This window comes from Chrysemys picta, chromosome 2, assembly GCF_011386835.1.
Source record: "Chrysemys picta bellii isolate R12L10 chromosome 2, ASM1138683v2, whole genome shotgun sequence".
NCBI classification, from domain to species: Eukaryota; Metazoa; Chordata; order Testudines; family Emydidae; genus Chrysemys; species Chrysemys picta.
In genome coordinates this window covers 142,314,173-142,331,702 of record NC_088792.1, presented here as the reverse complement: position 1 = coordinate 142,331,702, position 17,530 = coordinate 142,314,173, and the positions used below count along the sequence as shown (strand labels likewise).

Genomic DNA, 17,530 nt, shown 5'->3' with positions numbered 1-17,530 from the left:
AGGAAATGGGATATCTCAATAAATAAACTTCTTTTCCCCATTTACTAGAGATAGTCCCAAGTTCCAAAACTCAGAACTGGATTTTAAACACCCCTATTTTCAAGTGCTTTGATCAGGGAGTTGCTGTTCAGATCCACCTCTAGCATTTCTATTCCGAAACATTGAAAATGGGAGAGATAGGGGAAGGTTTCAGAATGCTGCTGCAGCACAGTGTGTGTTTATATAATTCACATGAGAGAGCACAGAGACAAGGCTAGCTTTGAAGCTGGGCTCTCCTAAACATTCTCTCTCTAAGGGGGATAAAATACTGAAAAATACTTGGTTTAAACTGCTGCCAAAACTCTTATAGTTTGTACCACTTCTGGAAAAGACCCTGGGGACCAGCACTGGAATCCTTTCTATTGATTGGCTGGTTAAATAGAGGCCTATTAGATTCAGACAGGCTAGATTGATTATACAGCAGCAGAAGGAGCTTAGACTCAGAGCTGAGAGAGCAAGAGAGGGAGAGAGTATGTACTACAGCATCAGTATGTGACTGCTGGTGCCTGATAACACTGATACCTAGCTCCCTCAGTGGACAACTTACTGAGCTACCTTTTTCCTTCACGAGAGGATGCCAGCCTCAAGCTTGTGCAAGCGATGATAGACTGGACCTTGGAATAGTTCATTTTACTTATCTCCTAACAAGCTGCATCTCTGAAGAAGAGGTTCATTACTGAAAACAAAAATTTGCCCTCTCCCCACTAAACCCACACAGCATTGATGATATACACAGTTTGATCCTCCAGGTAAGGATTTTATCTTTGTCCTTTCTCAGCAGTTAATAAAAAAATGCATTATTCTTTTGTATACCTTGCATGTTAAAAATACCTACAAGCTTTGGCTTCGTGTACAGTATGTATTTATTGCATATAAATTCTCTCATTCTCAGGTGGATAGGTATCAAATACTATGCATGCACAGAGAAAGGATTAGGAAGGAGCTCTAGATTGTGAAAAATCTTGATTATACTTTTGCCCCCAACTAAGTGAAAATGAATTGGTTAAAAGTGACATTTTTCTATCTACTTGTGCGATGTTATAATGTAAACTGTCCCACAGATGCTAAGCAGTTTAGGGCAATAACAGCATAGCAATAAGGCTCCCTTGTATTATTAATTCTTGGCTGTTCATGTTGTGCAGCCAGGTAAGGCAGGCATTTCACTGGAGCATTTCACAGTGCTTGTCAGTAGTTTAAAACAAAATCTGTCTTTTGACGGCAAGCTAACTACTGCTTCACAAACATGATCTGTCTTAAATGATATGGCATTATACTGCCATCTTATTAGAGATACGGCAATTATAGCTAACATTCTGCTTGCAAAGAAAAGACCAAGGCTTAGGAGCTGAAACATGAATCCTCGGATGTTCAGTTATTCTGTGCCTGATGTGCCAGTCCTATCGGGCTGATTGCCGGTTTTGATGTGACATTGACACTACACTCCCTTAAAGCATCTTTTGTTCTGCGTAAACTTTTCACATATTACATCCCTCAGCTTGGTGGGAAACAGTTTCATTACCTCTATGGAAGGTGATAGGTTAGAAAAGAAATAATCGAGCTTTAGGCTAAGCTGCAGTCAGGAAGTTGATTGACTTTGGGATTATAGGTGACAGGAGAGTAAAGCTGAAAAGACAGCACTGTGACTTCAAACAAAAGGCATTCATATCATATTCTCTCTAACTGTGATGATTTGCATCACCTTTCATGTTAGTTTGTTTGTGCTTTCTGCTTCTTGATCCCAACCAAAAGGATTTTTTTGTATTCCAGACACTTTAATTTTCTATCTGAGTAGAGTGGAGTAGTCACTACATTAATCCAAGCATTTGAGCAGTTATTCTCACAACCAGGCATAACTTTCCTGTAGGTCATCTAGTTAAGAAATTTTCACAGAAGGTTACTGATCCTAAAATGTCTGTGCTTTTAAACCCTAAATTGCAGTCTACCCCGGCGATGGCAAACCAACAATAGATATGCTGCAATTACCATTTTTCCTCCCCCAAAATATTTTGCCTATACAGTGTTGTATATGCAACATTAAAGTATTAAATATCATTTCACCTGGTAACTACAAAACCCTCACAAGTAACACAAAATACCTTATTCATACTTATTCAGTTCACTCTTCATATTTTGTAGACCTTAAATACTAATTAAAACTAGTTCTGTAGGGCAACATGGTCACAGATAAATTTTTGAAATTGGCATTAGTATAAAGGACCAGAGTGCATACTTGAATGGGTAAGTGAGGTATCTGGGCTCATTTTTAATATACTTTATGAAAAAAATTGCTAGAAATGTACAAATGCAAACTGACAAGCCTTAAAAAAAAAAAACCCAAAACAGTATCTGTCTATTCTATTCAGCTTTCTGCTTTCTTAAATAGTCCCAGTGTCTGTCTACAGTTGATAAACACAATTTATGCATATAGGTAATTCCAGCCTTTCCTCCTGTGATATTCTTCACATTTAACAGTGGACTCAGTTAGGGCCAGATTCTGTGGCATTTACATGCATTGAATAGGACCTCACTACATGAGCAGTCTCAATAGAATAAATAAGACTGCCAGCCAGAATACAGTACTGTACACGGTGAGTAAGTGTCAGAATCCAGCCCAAAGCAAGAGAGAGAGAGAGAAATGCTTTTTATTTTATCTACTGACAATGTTAACAGAGCACAGTATACGTGTCAGATACTGAAAGGAGTAGAGCTAGCACGTATATTAGTTGTGGCTGGGATTTTTCACCCAACTCCCATTGAATTTCATTAGGAGCCGAACCCCTAACTCCCTTAGGTGGCTATGAAAATACACGCCTGTCTCTTTAAATATGTAGCACTGAGGGTAACATTTACGAATACTACTTTTGCATAGCTTTGACTAAGAGCCCTCCGAAAGCTTTCACATTTCACCTCTCCCTTTTATCTATGCAGACATGCTTGTTTATTGAACCTGTGCAAATTTAAATGTACCACTTATGAAAGAGAGGAATCACTGATTGTTCTTGGTTGTTTCCCTCAATGGCATTTCCCCCTCCCATATAAAACTACAAAATAAGCATCAGTTTTAATTTAATCAAAGAGGGGGTGTAATATCAACAAGCCCCCCTACAAACAAGTATCTAAAAACATTAACACATTGATGGTCATCATGAAATTCTAAAAGAAAATTACAAGGATTTTATTTTTCTACTAGCAATACTCAGCTTGAATAATTATTAAAAAAAAAACACACAGGAAAAAAATCCAAAGCCTTCACATTATTTTAGGTTTTGAGAATGTGCTATTAAAATGTGTTGATAGCATCTGTGCATAAGTTTTACACCATAAGGGTTCACTTTTGTCAGTCCCTGGTTTAAATAATTTAATTTACCTCTTAAACACGTGTTCGTTTCAAACTGGATTTATGTAGTCTAAACTGTTCATTTCCTTTGATTTTTTGAGCACAGAGAATCTTGACTGATCACTCCATTTCACACTTTGGTTCAATAATATCAACCATTTACCCAAATTACTAATTTTTCCCATTCAGAAACTCATTTTGCTTCTGCTTTCCACCAGGAACTCAGGAAACTGAAATCTATTTATTTTCACAGTTAACTTGAAGCCATTAGGGGGCTCTTTCTTCCTATACTATTCACACAGCAGGCCACGTTGGATAGATGCTATTGGTTCCTATACTCATTTTTAAATAAGTTCTGCTTGGATGAGTTTATTCTGAACATGTAACTATTTTAATCAGGCAGAACAACTGGAAAATATTTATTGATTTATTTGCATTCATGCCGATGGTTGGGAGGCTAGTCCTGATGCTGATGCTGATTTATACAGCTATGTTTTAAATGTATTGTGTATGTCCGTCCATCCATCCATCTCGCTGTCCGTCCAGTGTGTGTAGGGAAATACTTTCAAGAAAAACAAGACAACTGCATTTAATATTAGTTGCTGCAAATGTCCAAAAGATGCTACATATCTGCTCATTCCAGAAACATTTCCTGGGAACTGTCATGAAAAGAAATAGTTGATGAGTGCTCTGATATGGTTAGCGAAAGACTCATATTTGACTGAGCTGCCTGATAAGAACCTTTAAGTTGTTTGGAATATGGAATAGGTAGTTTCTTCAGACATGCAACATTCTATTTGAAGGAGAGAATAGATGACAGTGAACTTTAAAGTGGATGCTATTTGTTTGAAATGAGACAGAGAGAAAATGCTACACTCTTCATTTCCCTTTTTCTCTATCAGCCTAAACCTGAAAACACTTACTCATGTGAGTAATCCCACTGAAGTCTCTTTTGGCCAGATTCTGAAGCTCTTGATCATGCTGAGTATTACCTGACTTGAGAAGCCACCCGAGTGGAATACGACACTATTCCATAGGCATGTCTCTGAGTATTACTTGCAATATTCGGTCCTATTTCTGTATATAGTATTATTTAACATAGCAAATTGACATCAATACAGGGCAGCTGAAACTTAGATGAAAAGTAACAGAAGTTAGCTTATCTAGTGAAAATATTTTCCAATGGAGGTTATACCAATAAGTATACTTAGAGCGATCAGTGGTTAGCAGTGTTGCCCTCTCTGTACTGAGGGATCCCTCACACTAGCAGCACACATCCTATTGTGTGGCAGATTTGCTGCACAGTTCCTCCATGCAGGAGGTCACTCCTCAGCAGCTTCCTCAGCATTGGTAACTGTTGCACAGTATCGGAGGTGGCTCTGGGGACTGAAACTGAGCAGTCAAAGGCTATGAAAAACCCATTTATAAATCTCAGTGCCAAAATCTAGAAACAAAATCTTTCTACTTGATTTAGGCAAATATTGTAGAAAAATATCTACTGACTGGGAGATTTTTCTCCAAATAAATTATATTAAAGTAGTATTTTTCTTTTAAATGCCATCATTGTGCTGTACTGCACACTGATATGGCCTCAACTGGAGTATTGTGTCCAGTTCTGGGTGCCACATTTCAGGAAAGCTGTGGACAAATTGGAGAAAGTCCAGAGAAGAGCAGCAACAATGATTAAAGGTCTAGAAAACATGGCCTGTGAGGGAAGATTGAAAACACTGGGTTTGTTTAGTCTGGAAAAGAGAAGACTGAGGGAGGGACATACGTTTTCAAGTATATAAAAGGTTGTTACAAGGAGGAGGGAGAAAAATTGTTCTCCTTAACCTCTGAGGATAGGACAAGAAGCAGTGCGTTTATATTGCAGCAAGGGCAGTTTAGGTTGGACATTAGGAAAAAAATTCCCAACTCTCAGGGTGGTTAAGCACTGGAATAAATTGCCCACGGGGGAATCACCATCATTGGGGATTTTTAAGAGCAGGTTAGACTAACACCTATCAGGGATTCTCTAGATCAGTGGTTCTCAAACTAGGGCCGCTGCTTGTTCTGGAAAAGCCCCTGGTAGGCCGGGCCGATTTGTTTACCTGCTGCGTCCGCAGGTTCGACTGGTCGCGGCTCCCACTGGCTGCGGTTTGCCACTCCAGGCCAATGGGGGCTGCAGGGAGGGTGGCCAGCGCGTCCCTCAGCCAGGGGCTTTTCCAGAACAAGCAGCAGCCCTAGTTTGAGAACCACTGCTCTAGATAATTCTTAGTCCTGCCATGAGTGCAGGGGACCGGACTAGATGACCTCTTGAGGTCCCTTCCAGTTCTATGATTCTATGATTGCCAAGGGATCTGTTGCTAAAACATGAGAAGACAGGCTCAAGGGAATGCATACACTAAAAACAGTGACACAATGTGAAGTTGGAAAAAATATGTGAGTCAAAGCTAGCATAAAATTATTCCCCTCCTCCTTCCATTATTTTACTTCCGAAAGAGTTATTTTTTTATAACTGTTTAACTTTGAAAGAGGATATATTTGGTGGGTGACTTTTCTTTTGCTCACTGGACAAGGTAACCTTCCAAGTCTGGTTGTATTACAGAAGCTTTGAAATTTGTAATTCTGTTAAAAACAAAAGCTACCTTGTAAAACTGGGATGTTCTGAGTATGAGCCACTCAAAGTTAATTTCAATGTACTTATAAAAGGACGTGATATTCCTATTCCTGCTAATTTGTATCTTCCTACACAAATAATGCTATGTCCACACTTAAACCACTGCAGCGCAGCAACTGGACCACTGTAGCACTTCACTACAGAGATGGCAGGGGTCCTCTATAGCTGTAGTTAATCCACCTCCCCAAATAGCAGTAGCCTGGTCGATTGAGGAATTCTTCTGTTGAACTAGCACTGTCTAAATGGGAGGTTAGGGTGGCTTAACTATGTTCCTAGGGGTGTGGATTTTTCAGACCCCTATGCTGCCTAGCTGGGTCCCACCTAACTTTTTAGTGTAGATGTGGCCAGTTGAACAAGAGAATAGGAGTAGTCGCAGAGCAAGGTATTACTCAACGTGAATAAAGATGGGAGGATTAGCCAAAATCATCTCCTCTTTTACTATACAGGTAACTTAACTTTTAAAGTACACCTCTACCCCAATATAACGTGACCCGATATAACATGAATTCGGATATAACGCGGTAAAGCAGTGCTCCGGGGGAGCGGGGCTGCACACTCCGGTGGATCAAAGCAAGTTTGATATAATGCTGTTTCACCTATAACACGGTACGATTTTTTGGCTCCTGATGACAGCATTATATCGAGGTAGAGGTGTATTGTTGTTTTGGTAGTAACTAGGGGCCACAGTCAGTGATCAGGCACTTTACACACATGTAGCAAAAAGATGTCCCTGGCCAGAACTGCATCTTAAATAGAAACACTAAATAGTCATTTTCCTTTTAGATTTTCCTGAAGATCAAAATGATTGCATGCTTGCTTGTTTGCAGTATTTTCTGTGAGATGATGTGCTGCATTCTGAAAGGAGGGGCTGCAATCCATTTTATTACAGTAGAACCTAGTGGTTCCAACCAAGATTGGGAAACCAGTGTGCTAGGTGCTGTAGGTACATACAGCAAAAGAGAGTCCTTGTTTTGAAGATCTTAGTCTAAGGTGGCAAGACTGTCAAAGGCTGAGAGAAAGGAAATATGATTTTTGAGATGGGGACCTGAGGCCCAGAGTGACTGATTAACATGAACAAGATCACACAAGAAGTCTGTAGCAGAACCAGGTAATGAAGCCAGAACTCTTAGGTCAGAGTCTAGTGCATTAACCCCAAGCTCACTGTCTTCTTCACAAATCCTGTATAATTTAATTATGCTCTGCTTATCCAAAATCAATGAGGTTTCTTCAAACACACACATACACACACACACACACACACACACACACACACTCTCTCTCTCACACATAGACACTCTTGCCACAATGTCTACTGTATTCCACTGCAGAGATGTCTCTAATTTATTGGCTGGTGAATTTTATCCCTTAAATATACACACTATGTAAAGCACTTTGAATTACTTTTGAATGAAAACTACTGTGTAATTGTAAGGTGGTATGATAAACAGAAGTCACTCTAAAACTTCAAAAAAAAAACAACAGGAGTACTTGTGGCACCTTAGAGACTAACACATTTATTAGAGCATAAGCTTTCGTGGGCTACAGCCCACATCTTCGGATGCATATAGAATGGAACATATATTGAGGAGATATATATACACACATACAGAGAGCATGAACAGGTGGGATTTGTCTTACCAACTCTGAGAGGCCAATTAAGTAAGAGAAAAAAAAAAACTTTTGAAGCGATAATCAAGATAGCCCAGTACAGACAGTTTGATAAGAAGTGTGAGAATACTTACAAGGGGAGATTGTATCTAATCTAAGTTGATTGTATCTAGTTTGCATATCAATTCCAGCTCAGCAATCTCTCATTGGAGTCTGTTATAATACTCAAAAACCAGTGGGAGAACACTTTAACCTGTCTGGCCATTCAATGACAGACCTGCGGGTGGCTATCTTACAACAGAAAAACTTCAAAAACAGACTCCAAGGAGAGACTGCTGAGCTGGAATTGATATGCAAACTAGATACAATCTATTTAGGATTGAATAAGGACTGGGAATGGCTGAGCCATTACAAACATTGAATCTATCTCCCCTTGTAAGTATTCTTACACTTCTTATCAAACTGTCTGTACTGGGCTACCTTGATTATCACTTCAAAAGTTTTTTTTCTCTTACTTAATTGGCCTCTTCAGAGTTGGTAAGACAACTGATGAATGTATAAAATAATTATTCAGACATGTCTCCAAATAAGACTCCAGATATGCTTAACAGGAAACATTTCCCCCATTTTCTGCTTTCTTGGAGTCAATGCGTGGGAAGATTGTCATGTGTCTCAGACTATCATTGCTATAAGTAAGAAGCTTACAAGAATAACTTAAATATTATGCAAAAAGAACAGGAGTACTTGTGGCACCTTAGAGACTAACAAATTTATTAGAGCATAAGCTTTTGTGGACTACAGCATATGCATCCGAAGAAGTGGGCTGTAGTCCACGAAAGCTTATGCTCTAATAAATTTGTTAGTCTCTAAGGTGCCACAAGTACTCCTGTTCTTTTTGCGGATGCAGACTAACACGGCTGCTACTCTGAAACCTGTCATTAAATATTATGAAAACTGTTAAAGACTCCTTTTAATAGAGCTGATTATTTATATATATATAATATTATGCACATGAAGCTGGGTATGTTGCTGTTGTTTTTTCCAGTTTCTTTTAAAAATTAAAAAATAATTAAAGCTGGGACCCCTGTTCCCAGCTATGTCAGGTCTACCCAGGACCTCCATCCTATTTAACAATGTGGAAAGAACAGGTCATGACTCACTGACAGCTATTTACAGCCCCTGACTTGAGAAGCCCAGGAATAAGCCAATGCTTATATTAGCTCTATCTTTTGTTCCTCACATCATCTTGTATGTAAATATATGCATACCCCCATCCTGTTCTGTATTGTTGTATATGTAGCCTCCACCCTGCAATCAGATGTGTGGATGGACTTTTGCACCAAAGCAGAAACCAGGTGTGTTCAGTCAGGCTCCACACTAGCACAAAGAGCCATCTGTGTAGATCCAGTTGCAGGATGTGGCCCCTAGTTAAGTTCTGTGGTGGATATAAGGTATTGAAAAAGCTTGTAACCCAGTGCATGAACTTTAGTTGGTCATCAGATGTTTGAATCCTGCAATGAAATGTGGTGGTTGTTTTCTCCAATATGTACAGTCATTCTATACACCTAACATGACTAGCTGTAATATATGGAGAAAGAAAGAAAACACTTTACTGTGTATAATGAAGAAAAATACTATTAAACTGTGTGGAAGAACAGTCTGGAGATAAGCTTTTACAAATTTTGGATGTACTTGAATTTCAAAGCCTTTAGAACAGAGGCAACAAAATGCTACTGCTTTGCAAAAACACTGAATATGTTGAGGTCTAGAATGGACAAATCTTCCTTTGTACAATAATTAATCATGCAGGTCTGTGGAGTACAAAGTACATCAGCAAGGTCCTGCAGAACAGCTGATAGTGAGAAGTACTTCTTTTAGTTGGCTGTCCTTCCTTGGCAGATTTGTACCTTAGAAAATTAACTTGTTTATAGCAACAACAAAGCCATGGCAATTCCTTTAATTATTTATACCTTTTTTTTAATAAGTATTTTTCATGAATTCCAGTAGTTGGCTAAGGACAGTACCCCAAGTATATTTTATACCTTCCAGTTATTTAAGATCCCTGATATAAAGTGGTGTAAGTTGAGCTTCCTGGCCAGCTCTGAAGTAGTGACTACTTCAGTTACTAAGAATGCATGACGATTTACTATTTGCTTGATTCCATTGAGGATAGTACATTTGTTCTTAATACTGCAGAATGATCAGCAGTCCTACTTGTACATGGCCCATATAGGGTGAAGATGATAGACTAGCCAGGTGGCCACTGGGAATTACGTATGGTATAGAGGAGAGTAGCAGTATATTGGCTTATAAACTGTTGCATTAATCTTTTTCCTCTTGGAGTAAACAGGCTTCTGTTTTCCTCTTCTAACAAAAATGGAGACAATTAAATGGGTTTTCCTTTTTTGCACTGCGAGTCATCCAAAATCCAAACAATCGTTCTTATCAGCCCCAGCCTCTATTGGATGATAAATAAATGTACTACTGGGTGTAGAACCATAGACTCAATCCAGCTACAATTGAAATTGATGGCAAAACTGCCACTAACTTCATTGGGAGTAAGAATGGGCCCATTATTTAGTGATTTCTTGTGATGTACAAAGGCACTTAAACGTGACCCAAAGCTTCATCCAAAATTCAGATCCAAACTTTTTCTCAAGTTTAACTTAAAAAAAATGTGCATAACCTTCAATTCCAGTTTTGGCTGGGACAGTATCTGGATATACTAAATTATCATACGGGAGACTAGTGTTTTCAAATGTCCTACCCAATTGAAACCAGAAAGTACAAATCCTCACAGGAAAGCCACCTTTCTTCAGCTATCCTACCCTATTCTGAGACGTGACAAATTTCAATTTGCTTCAGATAAAGTTTTGGATGCCATTCCAAAACATCAAAGCTTTTGGAGGTTTGCCCATTACTGCTGTGCACTCATGTAAGAGAACAAGAAAGCTTTTCTTGATAATTTTCAAACACAGACCTATAATTAAGTAGATAATTTAATTAGCGAAATATCAGCAATGCAATTGGCAACTGATCTTCCTTCTCCACATCTTATTCCAATAAAACATCTAGGGCTATATTGACAGTTGTCATGAAGCCACTTCGTTACACTGATACAAAGTGGCTGCAAGGAAGCTATAAAATACCTGGTAAATAACCCTGGTAAAGAAATCCCCTCTGGTAGGTGCAACATCAGCTCTGCTGATTCTACCCTAATCCCTGCAGGAGGCCATGGTGCAACAGTTAAGGCCGGGGATGGAAAGGGCATTTGGAGAATGTGGAGGGGTTGTTGCTGGGGCAGACAAGTGCTCCAGCTATTCTTTGACTGTCACAAGGCCTTGGGCAGCTTGTGTGCAAGTTAAGTGGACTGTTTAGTTCCCAGGAGCTCCTGGATCAAGGTGCAAACTACCCGCCTCAGTGTTTGTGCAGAGATGATCTCCCCTATTTGTACTAGCAATTGGGGCCCTGTCACAAGCTATGCTCTTCCTCACTGCTGATGAAAGTAGTTTCAAGAACCAAAATTTTTCCCTCTCTAGGAAACTAACAGGTCCAGATAAAGTCACCTCCTATTGCTGGTGTACAAGCAAGGAAACAGGCCCTTCTGAATCTAAATTGTGACTTCCCCCCACTCTAGCTTCCCTTTTTTCCTCGCTCCTTTTATGATTGTCATCTGGGCATAGTGGGTTTGTGAGGCACAGCAGCATCCATTCCCTGAGCCTCTTAACTCTTTCCTGTATGGTTCTAATGCCCTGCAGACTTGTCAGAGGATGGGAAAAGGTTTCTGTGTTATTTAGATTCTTGTAAGGAGCTCATCACCACAATACTTGTTCAGCTGGCTTTACCTGGATGTCTCCAATCAGATACTAAAAGGCTCAATAAGAACACAAACCCTTTCAGAGTATTTTGAACATCCATGTAGCAAACAGCAAAAACAATTACTAAGCCCACAGCCTGATGGTTCTGAACTTCTCTTAATAAAACAGTTCTCATTATTTTCTACCAGTTTTCTTTTTAATCAAATAAAAAGTAAACTCCAGGATTGAAGTCCAGTCCTCTGCCAATTAAAAATATAACACCCAGGGGATAACTGCTGGGAACATTACATGTAGTAATGCAAATAATGATTTTCTAATGCTCCAGAGATGCCCACGTTTGACCTACACTCGGTCTAGTTTATAGAAGTCAAACTGTTTAAATCTGTCTTGTGTCCCTTTTCACATGAGATGTTACCGAACGCCTCAGCCAGGAAAGTTTTCCATTTAGTAGCCTGAAGTCTATCCCTACCCAAGGCACATCACTGCCAAATATTTCTCGGAGTTTCTTTATAAATGCAGTACACAGTCTTCCCTTCTGGAAATAATCTCAGGGAGCTTCAGGACTATGCTACTTTGCAAAGGAAATTGCTTAAGGCAATTACCCTGTTTCAGCCAATCAACTGACTATTCTACTATTTGAGGAGGTATTTTCTGCTTATTGCATCATGTACTTTACTAAAGAGAAGAAATGGATGGGCAAAACCCAGGCCAAGTGAATAAAAATACAGCCAAGTGTAAAGCATGAGGGCATTACAGTCACTTCAGCATGCATGTGATTTGGATTCTATGTGTCAGAGGTACTTCACCAATGCTGTATAACTCATGGAGGTGCCCTCTTATCTGAGAAACAGACTTTCACCCCCCACTATGTTGCTGTATTTAAATACAGCAGCCCAAAGGTTCTTGCTGTCATTCTTTAGTCTTTGAACACTTAAAACCAGCTTCCAGGGCCTTCTCAATTTAGGGATCCTTTATCAGAAATGCAATCCTTTTGGCAATCCACTAGCACCTGGGTCTAGTGCAAGACTGGCTCTAGGCACCAGCAAAGCAAGCACGTGCTTGGGGCGGCACAATTCCAGGGGCAGCATTCTGGCCAACTTGCTTGGGCAGTTGTGCTCTCGGAGCTTGGGGCAGCAAATTTTTTGCTTGGGGTGGCAAAAAACCTAGAGCCAGCCCTGGTCTAGTGAGCTAAAGGGCCTGATGAAAGATATTTATTTAGTTTGACTTGTTTTTACAGAAAGGGAGCTTTGTATTCTCTTGACTGAGAATATGACAAAATGGTTCCTAAAACTCTTGTAGGCAGCAACCATGTTTCTCCCCAGTTACCCATGCATAAGTCATGTTTTGTTTTATTTTTTAATTTTGAAAATGTGTCTAGTCACCATGGAAAAGGATGCTGTAATAAATATTGCATATATTTCTAGTGGGCAGAGGAATAGAATGTGATCTGTATCTTGAGGTTACGTTTACACCTCATACCCTACATGCCACCTCAGGAGGTATGTGTAGCTACATGAAGCAGTGAAAAGCGGGTTGCATCACGCATGTCAGGGAAAGACTCGGAGGGCTTGGCAGTGGGGAGCTGCTAGAGCCTTTCACCATTCCCTCTCCCTCTGCACCAGAACCTTCCCCACTGCCAGAGTCTTTCCTTGTTGCTTACCCAAATGCAAGAATCTTTCCCCAGTGCTCAAGCATTTTCCTGCACTGGTGAAAGTCTCAAGCAGTGGGACACTATACTGCTAAAAATAGAAATGTGGAAAGGGAGGCACTGTGTGGGTGAGTAGCGAGCCCTGAAGGCTACATACCAGGGTACATACCCACAGGGCTCAGAAATGTGTTTGCTCTACTTGCCTAAGCGATACCTCATCATCTACACAAGGGGTGGGCAAACTTTTTGGCATGAGGGCCACATCTGGTTGGGGAAATTGCATGCAGGGCCATGAATGTAGGGCTGGGGCATGAGGTTGGGGTGCAGGAAGGGGTATGGAGTGAGGGAGGGGGCTCAAGGTAGGAGTTCAGGGTACAGGAAGGGTGTGGAGTGGAGCAAGAGGCTCAGGGCAGGGGGTTGGGGTGCAGGATGGGTTTGGAGTGCGGGCTCTGGGGTGTCAGTGGCGCGGCATCGCTAAGGCAGGCTTCCTGCCTGCCCTGGCCCTGCGCCGCTCCCGGAAGCGGCCGGCACCACGTCCCTGCGGCCCCTAGGGAGTGGGGGGAAGAGGGCTCCGAGTGCTGCCTTTGCCTGCAGGCACTGCCCTCCCCAGCTCCCATTGGCCAGGAACGGGGAACTGCGGCCAATGGGAGCTTCGGGTGTGGAACCCACAGGTGAGGGCAGCACGCGAAGCCCTCTGCCCGCCCCCCCTTCCACGAGGGTGGCAATCCCATGGGCTGAATCCAGCCCACGGGCCATAGTTTGCCCATCCCTGATCTTCACTGATATTTATACCTGTGCTAGGGGGACATACACTGTATGTGTTTTCAATTATGCTGAAAGGAATGTGCAGTGTAGACATTATTCTTTCTTAAGCACTTTTGTAGTTGGAGTTGCTTTACATGTTCATTTGTGCATTTTCAGCACCATACTAATAAATCTTGAGTTTAGATAGTAAAATATAATTAGGTCAAACTTCACACTGCTTGCCTTGTAGATGATGCTTTAACTTCTGGATTTAACTGCCAGCTTGTGTGTTTGTGAATGTAGAGCTGTGCCAACTCAGTGAATTCTAGCGGTAAATCATAAGATGCCCTGGTCTCAGGAAGGATAGTATATGAATGAAAATAGATGTATATAATAACTTATAGGTTTTAAAGCTGAGTCTTTCCCCAAATTGCAAGCACATAAGACCAATTCATTCTCATATTTTGCTCCTGTGTTTTGCTTGTATATTCACCATCACTTGTCATTAATTTCTGCTATTTTATTTTATTTTTTAATTTACCTGTTGACTCACCTTTTGGTACGCATCATTGCAATATCTGTGGTGGAAAAATATGGTGGTGTTCTTTGAAGTGCTAATATTGGGATAGATGTATCGTTTTAAAGTAGTAATGTGGGTGTTTTGTATCCCAGAGGACAGATATAATACAGCAATTAAGTGATTACCCAGGCATCACTTTGCTACTTCAACTCACAGGAACACATTTAACTCAAAAGAAGACTGATTGTAGCTCATGCAGAATTAGCACCTTTATTCTACTTTTTTTTTTCAAAACATTTTTTAAAAAAGCGCAGGACATTCTCTTACACCCTGTTTCAGTAGATAAATCTACAAATTAATTGCTGGTGTTACTAATGTAAAGAAATTGTAAGTAAATTCCTTTTAGGGCCTCACACTTCTTGTATTTGACATAAATGCAATATAGTCTAAACTTTCTAAAATACTCTTCAAACCTGTGTATACACCTAAATGACGTCATTATCTTTAGCCCCCAGTCCTGCTCCTTTTGAAGTCAAACCCTAAATACCCTTTTCTCCAAATGCACAGAACTAGGACCTGATTCTCTTCATACTTTACAGCATTATGAACCAGGAGTAATTCTACTGAAATTAATGAGGGTTTTCTGACATAAAATTGGTATAAGAGAGCAGAGAATCCATTATTTATCTTCTGTAAAACTAAATTTTTAAATTGCCTTAGTTATTTCTGTAGCCTTTTTTATATTTACTTCATTATAGTTTTGTATAGCTAGGAACTAAACTAATTTCTTGTCAGTATCTATTTTTATATATCCAAACTGTGGTGACTTTATTATTTCTAAACTCGTTGGCAAAGTATATAGAGTTCTACTGAGAGAATTGTGACTACAGGCCAAGTTAGACAAATATTACTACTAGATTTAGGATTGGAGTGAATTTGGGACTATGAGCTATTGTTTCCAAAACCAGACATTGGGGATTTTTTCTCTGGTGTTTTTTGAACACGTCTAATCTCTTCCATACAACAAGAGGAAATCATGTTAACATGTGCCATGTTCCTAGGGAAAACACATGGAAAAGTATGGGTCTATTTGAAGCACCTGGTCCTGCAGACCTTACTCAGGAAATTTACCTATTACTTTCTAAGGACTTTTGCAATAACAAGGAGTACAGGATTGGACCCTAAATCTGATTTCATGACATTTTGTATGTTTGTGTATATTGGCAGGGACAAGGGAATGCAAATATAGCTCTTGCATCCATTTTTGTATTAATATAGTCTTGAAATGAGTCCATGTCTTTCCATTGTTTTCTTAGAACAATATGGGCTCCCTCAATAGCGGAGAGGGCACATCAGTTCTCAGTGATATTAATTAAAAGCAGTCTTGCCTGGTATCAGATTGTCTGTCTGTTTTTACTTTCCATTGCAAACCCAGGAGGCTTTCTGACAATGTGATTGCAGATCAGTGATCAGAAGAGAATCGGTTAACACTGACCTGAGCTGCGGCCATTTGCTGGTGGGTGGAGGGGCACTTCTGTTTTCAGTATGGTGGATTGTTGAAATAAAATGGCCTAAGGACATTGTCCCATAGAATTGTGGGACATCCCTGTAGCTGTGCCACTGTAGCATTTTAAGTATAGACAAGCCTCAAGTGTAGCAAGCTACACAACTTCGCAGCTAAACCTTGCTTGCTGATGCGGGACTTCTCTGGGAATTTCCTGACTGTTTTTTTTTTTCTGGGCTATGAGAAGAGAATGAACACTTCCTTTTTCATCCTTTCAGACTCCCCGCTCTCTTTATAACCCTCCTTTAATGTAGGCAATCTGGGGAGTCCTAATTTTTTGCTGACAGGTTGAACATTTTCTCTGGGGCAGGGAAAGACCCTTTGCCTTTTTCCAGATGTGAGCAGATAATCCCTTCTCTGTCTATTTTTATGTGTGGGCTATGTACATGCTATCCCATCACCCTATCCAAGTGAACAATAAATGTAAATGTTCATTAAGTCTCTTCCTGAAGGGCATGTACTTATCTTCCATGTTAGCTTTTACCCGATTATGATGGGCACACATTAAGATGCATTCGGAAAGAAGATTAGTGTATTGTATTACCAACTCCAAACTTTCACAAATTAAGTCAGACTCTCAAAATTCATGTTAAAGACTTTAAACTATTATTTAAAAAAAAAAACTCAGGATTTTTATTTTCCATCTGTTTTCCCCCCAAAACTTTTAGGATGCATGTGGGTCACATTATCAAGTTTTCTTTTATTTTTACATTTATGATAGCTAGAATCATAATTTTATTTTATTCTTTTTAAAGAATAAAAATAAAAGATAGAAAAAAAGGTGAGTTCCTCATGTAATCCTGTAACCACTTGTATCCAGGAGCTGGGGCATTTAGTAAAACATCAAATATTGTAAGATTTTTGATAAAGTTGTGAGAGTTGTAAACACTGAGTTTATAACCTGCAACAAGGAGGAAGAGACTCTGAAAGTCAGACTAACACCTATGACGAGAAGTTCAAATTTATATTTGCAGTTTCCCAAAGTTCAGAGGGTTTGGATTTGAGATTCTGATTCTCGCCATCCTCTAATACAGGGGTCGGCAACGTTTGGCATGCGGCTCGCCAGGGTAAGCAGTTTATTTACCTGCTGACGCAGCAGGTTCGGCCGATCGCGGCACCCGCTCGCCGGGGTTCGCCGTCCCGGGCCAATGGGGATGGCGGGAAGTGGCACAGATGAGGGATGTGCTGGCCGCGGCACATATAATCTGTTTTAAAAAAATCTAGATGCTAAATACTTACTGCACGTTAGTTTTTAAAAGTAATTTCTGCCTAATTTAAAATGAGCATAGTTGTACTCAAACAGCAAAAAATGTTATACTTTCACATTTAAAACTGATTGAACCCTTCACAAGCTCATCAAATACTGTAGCTGAGGTAAATTATTAGTCAGCAAAACAATGCTCACTTTTCCCTGCTCCCCTAACAAAAATAAGTCTCAGTCTTAGGGTTACCATCCATCCGTATTTCCCCGGACATGTCCGGCTTTTGCGTCTCTAAATAGCTGTCCGGGAGGAATTGGTAACAAGGTTAAAATGTCCGGGTTTTTTTTCTCCCTCGCCTCCCTCCCTCCCTTCCATGCAGAGTGCAGCTGCT

General features: G+C 40.2%; 1 protein-coding gene across 2 annotated transcripts in view; it reads left to right on the top strand.

Annotated features, from left to right (window-relative positions):
- Positions 1 to 241: 241 nt before the first annotated feature.
- CDH18 (cadherin 18) overlaps positions 242 to 17,530 on the top strand; it is an 896,035-nt gene continuing 878,746 nt past the window's right edge. For both annotated transcript variants that reach the window (XM_042859886.2, XM_042859885.2), the window contains exon 1: positions 242 to 788. The gene's annotated coding sequence lies outside the window, so the exon portion shown is untranslated. The remainder of the gene's footprint in view (positions 789 to 17,530) is intronic.